Genomic DNA, 14,301 nt, shown 5'->3' with positions numbered 1-14,301 from the left:
CTGAAATTTGAGGCCAAAATCGGTCCTTACCGGACCTACTCCTTTGACAAAAACATGTAAAAGCAAATTTGTATCTTCAATGTTCAGCATGCAACATGTAACGCTGAATATCATTTTGAGTTTATGGAAATTTATGTGTAAAATTGTTCAAATAAAATTGAGAATTGAAATTGGGAATATGTCAAAGAGACAACAACCCGACCAAAGAGCAAAAAACAGACCAAGGCCGGTTTTTTACACACCGAGAAAATCCCGCACCCGGACGGCATATTATTAAAATGTGTACTAGTTCGGTGAAAATGGACGTCACACGTAAACTCCGAAACATATAAATGAACTAAAATTACAAAAAAGATATTTGAAATGTATAATTTAAACTTTTTAGTATTACATTTCAAGTATGAAAAACACATTTTGGACCCTGTAAGAGAAAAAAAAGTTGTTTAGAATTAGGCTCTAACCCTTTGCAATTTTGTATTACAATGCCTTCAACAGAAACATATAGCACTGAATAGAAATGATTTTGATTTCAGGGGAATATGTAAACCATTGTTACAATATATATAACGTCATTTTCAATTTGTAATGTGCGGACCAATTTTAGATTTTGACCCTGTGCAGTGAGTGAAATAAGTCCAGGGAAAATTGGCCTCGTCACTTTCAAAGTCCACCCCTCTTTTCCTAAAAATTGGAGGACAGCCACATGTTTCTCAAGTGCCTGAGTTTTTGGTTATTGCTGTGGTTGACCCAACATGCTACCAACAAATACTTTTGATGCTTTACTGCTTGAAAAAAATGGTCTTCACGGTTATGAATGATTATCAAAATATCTTTAATGCCATCACGCAAAGTCAAAACGAACAAAATAAACCACCATTTATTGACGCAAAATAATAAGAAACTGATCAAACTCAACCTCAGTCATCATCTAATTCTAATAATCTAAGATAACCAACCTTTATAACTTAAAAGTAAAGATCATGCATACTTATTGTTCAGATTGATAAAGTCTTTTTCCATTCGTTGAGAATATCTCCGATTTAAATAATATTGATTTGATACACATGTCCAGACTTAACTAATCGATCAGATCGGTAATCGAACACTAATCGATCATATTTGATCGGTACTCGATTGATGACTTGAAGTCATCGATCAGTAATCGATCAAACTCTCTCAGGAGTTTGACCGATTAGTGATCGATTAGATTACTGATCGATTAAAGACCGATTACTGATGGATTAGTGATTGATTAATGACAGATTAGTGATTTTATTATTATTGACAAAACAATGCTATTCCAGAAATAAGCCTTATGAAAGATATCATTTGTGAAATAAAAATTCCATGAAAATATTTTCACCATTGCCAAAATTTTCTGGAATTCTAGAATTTAAAATCATTTCACTGCTAAGAAGATACTGGAATTTTTTTTCATGATGTTGTCAATATGTCTGAAAATTTGAATGTAAAGGTTAGAACCAATACCCATGCCAGACATCAGTGTTTATTTTTATTAAGTCTTGAATTTATGTTTCTGTCTAAATATGCCAAAAAATCCAGAATTTACTCAGCAATACATTTTTACACAATATGCAGTCGTAACCAAGAGAAGCGTATCTAAAAGCTCAGCCCTAACATATTCCTGATTAAAAACTACATTTTTGTAGGTTTACCCATGTATTTTGGTATAATAACTATGACGTCTTGAAAGGCTATTGTATTTTTTTCTTTTACAACCTTTCATTGACGGAAGGCGTCAAAACAAAATTTAAAAAAGCCATCCAAGATGTCATAATTATTGATATAAAAACTCTAATTTTTATATGTGTGCATGTAACAAATTTGGTTGTAGAGGGGTCTAAATACAGCACAAACTACATTTTCCAAAACACCAAAAGAGTGAAAAAAATAGATTTTAACAACAACATTTGACTTGAATATAGTAGTATATATATACTTCCATGGTTTGATAAATATTTGATGCCTTTTAAGTTATGACCTTTGTTAACACATCAAAATTAATTTTTACATATAATATTAGCTTCAGACACTTGTGATTTTATTAAGAAGATGAAAATTTCAACCAAGCTAATATATTTTAAAATCTGTATTTTTCATATATACGGATTAATCAACACAAATAAATTGTGCAATTTGATATCTCCTTAACTTTATGATGAAATTTAGGGTTTGTCCTATAACATTATTAACTAATGCCAGAATTTGGGTCACAACTAAATAGCCAGAACATTTACCAATTAACAGAAAATTGATACATCATTTATTCAAACACACTTGTTTGTCTTCACAGCAGGATATTGTCTAATTTCCACAATATTGTAGAAGACTGACCAGAAATGACCAGCTGTGGACTATGACTCTACTAAGGATTGCAAAATACTGATAAAAATAAATAGATTGTTATCAGAGTCAGTGGAAAACTTTCTATTGACTTTTGAATTAACATACAGAAGATCCCCCCTTTTTTCTAAAATTTTAAAATAGTCCTAATGCAAGGCAATAGTGGTTAGTGTTTTATTTTCACACGAAAGCATACACATCTAAAGATAAGTAGAATGAATATGAATAAGAAATTGAAGATGTTTTTAAATAGAATTGAGTATGTGCCTGCTGAGTGTGCCTGTCACAAGTCAGGAGCCTGTAATTCAGTGATGTCTTTTTTTATTATGTGTTACATATTTGTTTTTAAATAAATAAGGCCGTTATATCCACCTATGATTTGTAGTTGTATAATGCAACTACAAATCATTGTTCTGACCTTTCATTGATACTGTGTAGCAATGTTTAGAGTTTTTCTGTAAATATGGTGATTAAAGGGAAACTTTCAGCAGAGACCACCCCTTCTGTTTGTCATTTTTTTATTACTGCTTTTAATTTATTGATTTTTTCATAATTTTGTAAATTTGTTAATTTGAATTAAGATTTTTTGTTTTTTTTTGCAGAGTTCACGAAATCTTTTTTCCCCAGGTGGTCCTTGGATAAAATCTGCTGGTCCTCATTATTAATTCTATTGAAAAATACTTAAATTGTGTCAGTCCTATGTAAAATTTTGGTGGTAAAATCCAGAGGACCACCACTTTTCACGAACTCTGTTTTTGATTTTCTAACTATTTCATCCTATTTCAATAAATGTTTAATTAAGTGTTTCCTGGTAGAATATTGTCTTATAAGAATTTCAGTTTACATGTGAGGTTTACATGATGATGGTCATTAATTAGTTCAGTGAAATATTTTGAAGGAATTGTGACCTTCATACAAACTATTTTATAGGTCATTTCATTAATTCACCAATGTTCTATTTCTTTTGAATCCTATGGGTAGGTTTTAATGGGATATGATACACAATGTAGCACTTATTGAAGAATCTGTTTTAATAAGATGCCACAATTTCCTGAATACTTTTAAGTTCTTCTGCTTGAGGATGATAATATGTAAATAATACATAACATCTATTTTAAACTTTTTCCTTTTTCTTAATTTTATCTTTTCTGTCATGAAATTTAATAAAAATTTGTTTTACCAATTTTAGTTAATAACATGGTCTTTCAATAAAGAGTTTTCTTTCTGGTTTGTGTGTCTATGTAAATGAATACCTTTGCCTTTAATATAGGATTTAAAGTTCCAAATGGGTTGGTTTTGGGCTTTTATGAAGATGTTGGAATTTTTCTGTATTTTTTTTTATAGCATTTCATATCTTACCAGTATTTTCATGTGTTCTTCTTTGAGGATTTCAAGGTCTAGAAATTATATGGAATGATTTTTGCATTCCTTAGTAAACTTTAGCAGGTAATGTTGTTGAATAAATTGAGTGGTAGGGATGAGCTGGTCACCATGGTCACTATTTCAAGCTCTAATACATATTTCATGATAAAATCGTGAAATTTAGATGGAGGTGAAGTTTTCAACTTGCCTGTTTATATCACAAGTGTCTGAAACTAATTAGATGTCAGAATCTTTTGATGTTTGTTAATGTTTCCAATAGTGTGGTTAAATCAATTATCTCTAAAACAATTTTCCCATACAGTCTTACCAGCTATTTATTTGCTGTTTGTGCTTTTGATCCTATTATTTTGACATTTTCACCTAATTAACATTAACAATATATAATAATGAAACATTACATTACTATAAATGTATCCTGAAAAGAAATTCTGATGTGTTTAGAAAAAATAGCAATGTATCTTTCAAAAGTTATATACATGTATACTTTAGGTTAATCTTATTTTCATAAAAAAAAAACATTTTATGACAGATATACATTTTTGATAAATAAAAATATGATACGGGAAGGGTTGGGTAAGTGCTGGATCCAAATTCACATGGAAATAATAATGTAGGTCATATCTAACTATATAAACAGTAGTCCAAATAATTATGACATCTTGGAGGGCTATTTTAAATTTTGCTTTGACCCTTTCCGTCAATGAAAGGCGTAAAAGAAAAAAATACAATAGCCTTTCAAGACGTCATATCATAGTTTTTAGGACTAATATACACGGGTAAACCTACAAAAATGTAGTTTTTAGTCAGGAATTTGTATGGGCTAAGCTTTTAGATATGCTTCTCTGGGTTACGACTGCATATTGTATAAACATGTATTACTGAGTAAATCCAGGAATTCCAAAAAATTTTGGCAATGGTGAAAGTATTTTCATGGAATTTTTATTTCACAAATGATGTCTTTCATAAGGCTTATTTCTGGAATAGCATTGTTTTGTCAATTAATCAATCACTAATCCATCAGTAATCAGTCTTAAATCGATCAGTAATCTAATCGATCACTAATCGATCAAACTCCTGAGAGAGTTTGATCGATTACTGATCGATGACTTCAAGTCATCAATCGAGTACTGATCAAATATGATCGATTAGTGTTCGATTACCGATCTGATCGATTAGTTAAGTCTGGACATGTAACCGCTGTGCATACTTTAACGACAGGGCTAGTTTTCTGATCGGATAAGTAGTTATCTCCCTTGTTAATGTGAAGTTGTAATCAATCGTTTTATTTTTACCATCTTGATATAATATTTTATTGTATTATTCAAATTTGTGACTCATTTAATATTTAAATATAGTAATTTTATTTTATTATAGATTTAAAAAAAGGAAATTTGAAAGTCTTTGATTCATTATAAATCACCTTAGTTCAAATCATAAGTCAGACGGTCTATTCTGTCTACATTAAGTAATAGATACACCAGGGAAGCGATGGCTATGTAAAACATTGTACTACGTAAAACGAGAATTAAATAGACCAAAATACAGAAATTGAATCCAAATGTCGATGTTTTTCTTGTTAGTAAATCAAAAACGAAAAACGATTTTTTTTTTATTTTCATTTTGGTTTTTGAAAAATCAAAAACGAAAAATGAAAACACTTTCGTTTTCAATTTTGGTTTTTGAGAAATCAAAAACGAAAAACGAAAACACTTTTGTTTTTCAATTTGGGTTTTTGAGAAAGAAATCAAAAACCAAAAATGAAAACACTTTTGTTTTTTGTTTTTGATATTTCAAAACGAATAAAATGCTTCGCTGAACCCAGACTGATACGACCGCAAAGGTCGAACCCTGAACAGTTGGTGCAAGTTTGGACACAATATTCAAGCTTGATACTGTCTGAATTTGGAATGTGATAAAATTTTTGAAATAATATAGGTTTCTGACACAAACTAAATGTGGTGAATTATCTAAAAATTTTAAATGGGTTAAAAAATTTGTATTAAATTTCAATTGAAGATTTCTTGCTATTGCGCAATACTGTGCAAAAGAAGATTTATTGCTATTGCGCAATACTGTGCAATTCAATATTTCTTGCTATTGCGCAATACTATGCAATTCAATATTTCTTGCTATTGCGCAATACTGCGAAATTGAAGATTTCTTGCTAATGCGCAATACTGTGCAATTGAAGATTTCTTGCTATTGCGCAATACTGTGCAATTGAAGATTTCTTGCTATTGCGCAATACTGTGCAATTGAAGATTTCTTGCTATTGCGCAATACTGTGCAATTGAAAATGTCTTGCTATTGCACAATACTTAATATGACAATTTACACATCCTGTTTGGTGTGTATCTCCTGTAATATCGTTATTATTTGATTTCATATATAGATCAGAAATAACCAACTTTAAATGGAAAATTTTAAAGAAAAAAAAAGGAAAATAAGGAAACAAACCTCCCCCTTTTTTGAACCCCCTTATGATTCATCCCCCCCCCCCAAACTCAATCCCAGCCTTCCCTTTGTGGTATGGTACCTTGCAGTACAATTTCAAACAGATCCATACACTTGAACACACGTTATTGTCTGGAAACGAGAAAAATGCTTGTTTTTTGGCCCCTTTTTGGCCCCAAATTCCTAAACGTTTGGGGCAATTACCCCAAAGCACAAACCAATCTTTCCTTTTGTGATATGAAACTTTGTAGTACAATTTCAGAAAGAACCATACACTTACACACAAGTTATTGTCATGAAACTAGAAAAATGCTTGTTTTTGAAACCTTTTTTTGGCCCCTAATTCCTAAAATTTTGAGGCAATTACCCCCAAAATCAATCCAAGCATTCTCTTTGTGATATGGTACCTTGTGGTACAATGTCAGAGAGATCCATACACTAACACACAAGTTATTGTGCGAAAACCAATGTACCAATATACGACCGCAAAATTTTAACACTGGCTCCACAGTTGCTTCGGAGCCCGGTGCCCACATTGCTGGAGCCGGAATCCCTACATGTACCCCCAAAGCATGGAGACCAAACACTGGAGCTTGGGCACACAACCTTGTTCGAATGAACCATGAGCCCCTAATTTGGGGCCTGGGACACAAGGAACCCTGATCCCTTTATTTGGAGCCCACATACCATGTGCTGTTGTCCCCTGATCCCTTAATTTGGAGCCCTCAGACCATGTGATGTTGTCCCTTGATCCCTTAATTTGGAGACCACAGACCACGTGATGTTGTCCCCTGATTCCAGTCTCAAGTCCAGATTATAATAGTTTTTGCTGAAGGCGTTGGGTATTTTTCAACACCTACTTTGGTAAGAGTTTCATATGGCACCCCCACCATACCAAAAGAACACAATAATGTATTATCTAGTATTGGATATGCATGTACCAACCATTCATCTTTATATTATTTTTAGGGGGGAGGGGGGAGGTTCTATCTAGTATTGGATATGCATGTACCAACCATTCATCTTTATATTATTATTAGGGGGAGGGGGAGGTTCTATCTAGTATTGGATATGCATGTACCAACCATTCATCTTTATATTATTTTTAGGGGGAGGGGGAGGTTCTATCTAGTATTGGATATGCATGTACCAACCATTCATCTTTATATTATTATTAGGGGGAGGGGGAGGTTCTATCTAGGATTGGATATGCATGTACCAACCATTCATCTTTATATTATTTTTAGGGGGAAGGGAGGTTCTATCTAGTTTTGGATATGCATGTACCAACCATTCATCTTTATATTATTTTTAGGGGGAGGGGGAGGTTCTATCTAGTATTGGATATGCATGTACCAACCATTCATCTTTATATTATTTCTAGGGGGAGGGGGAGGTTCTATCTAGGATTGGATATGCAGGTACCAACCATTCATCTTTATATTATTTCTAGGGGGAGGGGGAGGTTCTATCTAGGATTGGATATGCATGTACCAACCATTCATCTTTATATCATTTTTAGGGGAAGGGGGAGGTTCTATCTAGGATTGGATATGCATGTACCAACCATTCATCTTTATATTATTATTAGGGGGAAGGGAGGTTCTATCTAGTTTTGGATATGCATGTACCAACCATTCATCTTTATATTATTATTTTTAGGGGGAGGGGGAGGTTCTATCTAGTATTGGATATGCATGTACCAACCATTCATCTTTATATTATTTTTAGGGGGAGGGGGGAGGTTCTATCTAGTATTGGATATGCATGTACCAACCATTCATCTTTATATTATTTCTAGGGGGAGGGGGAGGTTCTATCTAGTATTGGATATGCATGTACAAACCATTCATCTTTATATTATTTTTAGGGGGAGGGGGGAGGTTCTATCTAGTTTTGGATATGCATGTACCAACCATTCATCTTTATATTATTTTTAGGGGGAGGGGGGAGGTTCTATCTAGTATTGGATATGCATGTACCAACCATTCATCTTTATATTATTTCTAGGGGGAGAGGGAGGTTCTATCTAGTATTGGATATGCATGTACCAACCATTCATCTTTATATTATTTCTAGGGGGAGGGGGAGGTTCTATCTAGTATAGGATATGCATGTACCAACCATTCATCTTTATATTATTATTTTTAGGGGGAGGGGGAGGTTCTATCTAGTATTGGATATGCATGTACCAACCATTCATCTTTATATTATTTTTAGGGGGAGGGGGAGGTTCTATCTAGTATTGGATATGCATGTACCAACCATTCATCTTTATATTATTTCTAGGGGGAGGGGGAGGTTCTATCTAGTATTGGATATGCATGTACAAACCATTCATCTTTATATTATTTTTAGGGGGAGGGGGGAGGTTCTATCTAGTTTTGGATATGCATGTACCAACCATTCATCTTTATATTATTTTTAGGGGGAGGGGGGAGGTTCTATCTAGTATTGGATATGCATGTACCAACCATTCATCTTTATATTATTTCTAGGGGGAGAGGGAGGTTCTATCTAGTATTGGATATGCATGTACCAACCATTCATCTTTATATTATTTCTAGGGGGAAGGGAGGTTCTATCTAGGATTGGATATGCATGTACCAACCATTCATCTTTATATTATTTTTAGGGGGAGGGGGGAGGTTCTATCTAGTATTGGATATGCATGTACCAACCATTCATCTTTATATTATTTCTAGGGGGAGGGGGAGGTTCTATCTAGTTTTGGATATGCATGTACAAACCATTCATCTTTATATTATTTTTAGGGGGAGGGGGGAGGTTCTATCTAGTTTTGGATATGCATGTACCAACCATTCATCTTTATATTATTTTTAGGGGGAGGGGGGAGGTTCTATCTAGTATTGGATATGCATGTACCAACCATTCATCTTTATATTATTTCTAGGGGGAGGGGGGAGGTTCTATCTAGTATTGGATATGCATGTACCAACCATTCATCTTTATATTATTTCTAGGGGGAGGGGGGAGGTTCTATCTAGTTTTGGATATGCATGTACCAACCATTCATCTTTATATTATTTTTAGGGGGAGGGGGGAGGTTCTATCTAGTTTTGGATATGCATGTACCAACCATTCATCTTTATATTATTTCTAGGGGGAGGGGGGAGGTTCTATCTAGTATTGGATATGCATGTACCAACCATTCATCTTTATATTATTTCTAGGGGGAGGGGGGAGGTTCTATCTAGGATTGGATATGCATGTACCAACCATTCATCTTTATATTATTTTTAGGGGGAGGGGGGAGGTTCTATCTAGTATTGGATATGCATGTACCAACCATTCATCTTTATATTATTTCTAGGGGGAGGGGGAGGTTCTATCTAGTATTGGATATGCATGTACCAACCATTCATCTTTATATTATTTCTAGGGGGAGAGGGAGGTTCTATCTAGGATTGGATATGCATGTACCAACCATTCATCTTTATATTATTTTTAGGGGGAGGGGGGAGGTTCTATCTAGTATTGGATATGCATGTACCAACCATTCATCTTTATATTATTTCTAGGGGGAGGGGGAGGTTCTATCTAGTTTTGGATATGCATGTACCAACCATTTATCTTTATATTATTTCTAGGGGGAGGGGGGGGGGTTCTATCTAGTTTTGGATATGCATGTACCAACCATTCATCTTTATATTATTTCTAGGGGGAGGGGGAGGTTCTATCTAGTTTTGGATATGCATGTACCAACCATTCATCTTTATATTATTTCTAGGGGGAGGGGGGAGGTTCTATCTAGTATTGGATATGCATGTACCAACCATTCATCTTTATATTATTTTTAGGGGGAGGGGGAGGTTCTATCTAGTATTGGATATGCATGTACCAACCATTCATCTTTATATTTTTTTTAGGGGGAGAGGGAGGTTCTATCTAGTATTGGATATGCATGTACCAACCATTCATCTTTATATTATTTTTAGGGGGAGGGGGAGGTTCTATCTAGTATTGGATATGCATGTACCAACCATTCATCTTTATATTATTTTTAGGGGGAGGGGGAGGTTCTATCTAGTATTGGATATGCATGTACCAACCATTCATCTTTATATTTTTTTTAGGGGGAGAGGGAGGTTCTATCTAGTATTGGATATGCATGTACCAACCATTCATCTTTATATTATTTTTAGGGGGAGGGGGAGGTTCTATCTAGTATTGGATATGCATGTACCAACCATTCATCTTTATATTATTTTTAGGGGGAGGGGGAGGTTCTATCTAGTTTTGGATATGCATGTTCCAACCATTCATCTTTATATTATTTCTAGGGGGAGGGGGAGGTTCTATCTAGTATTGGATATGCATGTACCAACCATTCATCTTTATATTATTTTTAGGTGGAGGGGGGAGGTTCTATGTAGTTTTGGATATTCATGTACCAACCATTCATCTTTATATTATTATTAGGGGGAGGGGGAGGTTCTATCTAGTATTGGATATGCATGTACCAACCATTCATCTTTATATTATTTCTAGGGGGAGGGGGAGGTTCTATCTAGTATTGGATATGCATGTACCAACCATTCATCTTTATATTATTTTTAGGTGGAGGGGGGAGGTTCTATGTAGTTTTGGATATTCATGTACCAACCATTCATCTTTATATTATTATTAGGGGGAGGGGGAGGTTCTATCTAGTATTGGATATGCATGTACCAACCATTCATCTTTATATTATTTTTAGGGGGAGGGGGAGGTTCTATCTAATATTGGATATGCATGTACCAACCATTCATCTTTATATTTTTTTTAGGGGGAGGGAGAGGTTCTATCTAGTATTGGATATGCATGTACCAACCATTCATCTTTATATTATTTTTAGGGGGAGGGGGGAGGTTCTATCTAGTATTGGATATGCATGTACCAACCATTCATCTTTATATTATTTCTAGGGGGAGGGGGAGGTTCTATCTAGTATTGGATATGCATGTACAAACCATTCATCTTTATATTATTTTTAGGGGGAGGGGGGAGGTTCTATCTAGTTTTGGATATGCATGTACCAACCATTCATTTTATATTATTTTTAGGGGGAGGGGGAGGTTCTATCTAGGATTGGATATGCATGTACCAACCATTCATCTTTATATTTTTTCTAGGGGGAAGGGAGGTTCTATCTAGTTTTGGATATGCATGTACCAACCATTCATCTTTATATTATTTTTAGGGGGAGGGGGAGGTTCTATCTAGGATTGGATATGCATGTACCAACCATTCATCTTTATATTATTTCTAGGGGGAGGGGGAGGTTCTATCTAGTTTTGGATATGCATGTACCAACCATTCATCTTTATATTATTTTTAGGGGGAGGGGGAGGTTCTATCTAGGATTGGATATGCATGTACCAACCATTCATCTTTATATTATTTCTAGGGGGAGGGGGAGGTTCTATCTAGTTTTGGATATGCATGTACCAACCATTCATCTTTATATTATTATTAGGGGGAGGGGGAGGTTCTATCTAGGATTGGATATGCATGTACCAACCATTCATCTTTATATTATTTCTAGGGGGAGGGGGGAGGTTCTATCTAGTTTTGGATATGCATGTACCAACCATTCATCTTTATATTATTTCTAGGGGGAGGGGGAGGTTCTATCTAGGATTGGATATGCATGTACCAACCATTCATCTTTATATTATTTCTAGGGGGAGGGGGAGGTTCTAACTAGTATTGGATATGCATGTACCAACCATTCATCTTTATATTATTATTAGGGGGAGGGGGAGGTTCTATCTAGGATTGGATATGCATGTACCAACCATTCATCTTTATATCATTTTTAGGGGGAGGGGGGGGGGGTTCTATCTAGTATTGGATATGCATGTACCAACCATTCATCTTTATATTATTTCTAGGGGGAGGGGGAGGTTCTATCTATTTTTGGATATGCATGTACCAACCATTCATCTTTATATTATTTCTAGGGGGAGGGGGAGGTTCTATCTAGTCTTGGATATGCATGTACCAACCATTCATCTTTATATTATTTCTAGGGGGAGGGGAGGTTCTATCTAGTTTTGGATATGCATGTACCAACCATTCATCTTTATATTATTTCTAGGGGGAGGGGGGAGATTCAAATAAAGTATTGGATATGCATGTACCAACCATTCATCTTTATATTATTTCTAGGGGGAGGGGGAGGTTCTATCTAGTTTTGGATATGCATGTACCAACCATTCATCTTTATATTATTTCTAGGGGGAGGGGGAGGTTCTATCTAGTATTGGATATGCATGTACCAACCATTCATCTTTATATTATTTCTAGGGGGAGGGGGAGGTTCTATCTAGTTTTGGATATGCATGTACCAACTATTCATCTTTATATTTTTTTAGGGGGAGGGGGGAGGTTCTATCTAGTTTTGGATATGCATGTACCAACCATTCATCTTTATATTATTTTTAGGGGGAGGGGGGAGGTTCTATCTAGTATTGGATATGCATGTACCAACCATTCATCTTTATATTATTTCTAGGGGGAGGGGGGGGTTCTATCTAGTATTGGATATGCATGTACCAACCATTCATCTTTATATTATTTTTAGGGGGAGGGGGGAGGTTCTATCTAGTATTGGATATGCATGTACCAACCATTCATCTTTATATTATTTCTAGGGGGAGGGGGAGGTTCTATCTAGTATTGGATATGCATGTACAAACCATTCATCTTTATATTATTTTTAGGGGGAGGGGGGAGGTTCTATCTAGTTTTGGATATGCATGTACCAACCATTCATTTTATATTATTTTTAGGGGGAGGGGGAGGTTCTATCTAGGATTGGATATGCATGTACCAACCATTCATCTTTATATTTTTTCTAGGGGGAAGGGAGGTTCTATCTAGTTTTGGATATGCATGTACCAACCATTCATCTTTATATTATTTTTAGGGGGAGGGGGAGGTTCTATCTAGGATTGGATATGCATGTACCAACCATTCATCTTTATATTATTTCTAGGGGGAGGGGGAGGTTCTATCTAGTTTTGGATATGCATGTACCAACCATTCATCTTTATATTATTTTTAGGGGGAGGGGGAGGTTCTATCTAGGATTGGATATGCATGTACCAACCATTCATCTTTATATTATTTCTAGGGGGAGGGGGAGGTTCTATCTAGTTTTGGATATGCATGTACCAACCATTCATCTTTATATTATTATTAGGGGGAGGGGGAGGTTCTATCTAGGATTGGATATGCATGTACCAACCATTCATCTTTATATTATTTCTAGGGGGAGGGGGGAGGTTCTATCTAGTTTTGGATATGCATGTACCAACCATTCATCTTTATATTATTTCTAGGGGGAGGGGGAGGTTCTATCTAGGATTGGATATGCATGTACCAACCATTCATCTTTATATTATTTCTAGGGGGAGGGGGAGGTTCTAACTAGTATTGGATATGCATGTACCAACCATTCATCTTTATATTATTATTAGGGGGAGGGGGAGGTTCTATCTAGGATTGGATATGCATGTACCAACCATTCATCTTTATATTATTTTTAGGGGGAGGGGGGGGGGGGTTCTATCTAGTATTGGATATGCATGTACCAACCATTCATCTTTATATTATTTCTAGGGGGAGGGGGAGGTTCTATCTATTTTTGGATATGCATGTACCAACCATTCATCTTTATATTATTTCTAGGGGGAGGGGGAGGTTCTATCTAGTCTTGGATATGCATGTACCAACCATTCATCTTTATATTATTTCTAGGGGGAGGGGAGGTTCTATCTAGTTTTGGATATGCATGTACCAACCATTCATCTTTATATTATTTCTAGGGGGAGGGGGGAGATTCAAATAAAGTATTGGATATGCATGTACCAACCATTCATCTTTATATTATTTCTAGGGGGAGGGGGAGGTGCTATCTAGTTTTGGATATGCATGTACCAACCATTCATCTTTATATTATTTCTAGGGGGAGGGGGAGGTTCTATCTGGTATTGGATATGCATGTACCAACCATTCATCTTTATATTATTTCTAGGGGGAGGGGGAGGTTCTATCTAGTTTTGGATATGCATGTACCAACTATTCATCTTT

Source organism: Mytilus galloprovincialis, chromosome 7 (genome assembly GCF_965363235.1).
Source record: "Mytilus galloprovincialis chromosome 7, xbMytGall1.hap1.1, whole genome shotgun sequence".
Classification (NCBI taxonomy): domain Eukaryota; kingdom Metazoa; phylum Mollusca; class Bivalvia; order Mytilida; family Mytilidae; genus Mytilus; species Mytilus galloprovincialis.
This window is presented reverse-complemented; position numbering follows the sequence as displayed.